This window comes from Medicago sativa, chromosome 8 (genome assembly GCF_051527215.1).
Source record: "Medicago sativa cultivar Bolivia chromosome 8, Bolivia_mono, whole genome shotgun sequence".
NCBI classification, from domain to species: domain Eukaryota; kingdom Viridiplantae; phylum Streptophyta; class Magnoliopsida; order Fabales; family Fabaceae; genus Medicago; species Medicago sativa.
Genome location: NC_140756.1, coordinates 4753560 through 4756105, shown reverse-complemented (window position 1 = coordinate 4756105; position 2546 = coordinate 4753560). Strand labels below are relative to the sequence as shown.

At 36.4% G+C, this 2546-nt stretch overlaps 1 pseudogene; it reads right to left on the bottom strand.

Annotated features, from left to right (window-relative positions):
• Window positions 1-784: 784 nt before the first annotated feature.
• On the bottom strand, window positions 785-1661 carry LOC146896318 (ethylene-responsive transcription factor 13 pseudogene; annotated as a pseudogene).
• Window positions 1662-2546: the final 885 nt, after the last annotated feature.

The window sequence follows — 2546 nt, the reverse complement described above, 5'->3', positions numbered from 1 at the left end:
AGTCATTTATGACTATATATAATTTATAACATACATTTAACATTATTTTTATTTTGGTAGAATTCATCGATTTTGATTGCGCTTTTGCGATATCCTATATCGATTCTAAATCCTACGATTTTGATTGAGATTTTACGATTTTCGATTTCACTCTTCCCTTTCGACCTAAAGCAAAATCCCGAATTTGACATCCTTGGTTTATCGGGTGTGGAGCTCAAGATCTTGTAGCAAGTGTGGAAGATTTGAACACATTCGAATGTTATTGTCTTTTTTTGGCAGGTTCTTTTAGACAAGGCCCCTATGCAGCAAAACCGTCTTCTTAAACCCTTCCTCATCTGAACCAGGCGATCCATATGTTTTGTGGATTCTCACAAGAGTTTTCATGTCAATTTTTTGTGCCTTGAGATTTTGTCATTGACAATGTTCCCGCATGGGGACTTGAGGGATTCAAAGGGACTAGGAAAAGAAAAGAAAAACCCGAGATGGGGAAGGCGCGGGGGAATTTTGGAGAGAATTCATACTCCAACCGAAGACTATATCAACATTTACCAAGAATTTCAATGGCTAACATAAAATATATATCAAAAACTCATTCATTAGTGGTAATGAAAATAGTTTGTATATATATACCATTTCTCATGACCCCTCAATTAAATTAACAAGCTATGCCTTGAGTAATTTTGAAAGTTTCCCCCACCAAAAAGTTTGCATTTTTTTTATTACTGTTCTAATCCTAATGGAAGAATGAACAAGTTTTAAGCAAGGCTGTAAAGTAACACCGATGGAAAATGAAACAGCCATATTTATGTAAGATTTTGACAAGAACACTCGACTTCATGGAATGTGAGTTAAATAACAACATTCCTCCATCGATATTTGCTATGTTTCTCATTATTACCATATGAACTTGCTATCTCTATAAAAGGGAAAATTTATTACAAATTATCCAAAGCACAATGTCACAATATGATGGAAAACTTTCACATATTTGAGGATAACAACTCGACTGGCTAGCGCTCTTTCTGTGTGAACTTAACCGACCCAGTGTAATCCGAGTCGATCAAATGAGGGAAATTTAGCTTAGCTTTTGAGCCACGTATTTTAAACGCAGCTCGATCATAAGCCAAAGCTGCATTCTCAGCTGTTTCATAAGTCCCAAGCCACACCCTTGCACCATTTCTCTTAGGATCCCTTATCTCAGCCGCATACTTTCCCCAAGGCCTTCTCCTAACTCCACGGTACCCTAACCTTTTACTAGTCGTTGGCGCGTGTTGCACATGAGCAACACTCGTCAATGAAGTGCCACTGCTTTGACCTTGATCTTCTATTTTCACGGCCATATCCACATTGTTCTCCACTTTGTTACTAGCTGGGAACCAGCCCGTGGTGGCAGCAGCTTCGCGCAAAGCTCCATAGATGACCATGTCTTCGGTATCATTCTCCTTCAGCGGCAGCTCCGCCCAACTCTCCCCAAAGAAAATGCTCCGGAAACTTGGACTTCGGGAAATTGGCACAGCCGCTGCTGGAGCTGATGTGTCATGAAACAGTGTCGTTGTGGCAGGTTCAAAATGATCAAGGGCATTAACATTGGTGTTCCAAGCATTAGTGTTCATATTTCCGTACAAGTTTGAGGTTTGATATTAATTTCGTAAAGGTTAAGATTTAATTTCTTTGTTATCTGCTTTGTAAGGATATGATACATTGCTTTATATATAAATGGACCTCAGAAAAAGTTAGTATAAAATATTCATTTGTTGACGTTGATTTTTTTGTTGTTCTTGGAACTTTCTTAATTGTCCATGTGGAGAGTTTATGGCACATGTTTGAATAATATTGGCTTTTGATAATTAATTTATCCGTACACTTTGCTTTATTTATTCAATCTATATAGTTTTTTAATTTATTCCATGACATGCGTTGTTCAGATTTGAATTTTGGACTTGAATGTTGAAACTTGAAAGGGACGAACGTCCATGTCATAGGGAAACACTTGTGTGGATCAGGACTAAAGAATTTTGGTTTGGTCACACACACAAGTTTTTTCCTTCTCTCTCTTCTCTTCTCTCTTCTCCATTTTCTCTCTCTTCTCTCTTCTCTCTCTTCTCTTTTTTCTCTTTGTGTGACCAAAGACCACTTGTTTGGACCAGGACCACACAAGATTTTCTCCCATGTCATATTGTATGTATTTCTTAGTTTAATCAAATAGTTTTCTTTATAAAAAAGTTTCTATTCTTTATTCAAGGCTATTGAATGGAAGAACTATATTCTCCCTGTGACAATATAAAATATGGCAGAGGGAACACATTTTGGCATGAAAGATGATGATTGTAACTGTAAGGGGTTAGGGAGGTGTATGCCTTCTTGACTATGGCATGTTTGTTTAACATTAAGATAAAAATGAAAGTGATTATTGTCAAATAATACAATATAGAGATTATTTTTAAATATGTTTATGTGAATTATAAGTTATACACAATACTAACATACCCTATATTTTTAGAGAAAGAAGTTTCATCTTGTCTAACTCTTCTCTTTAATTTCTTCTT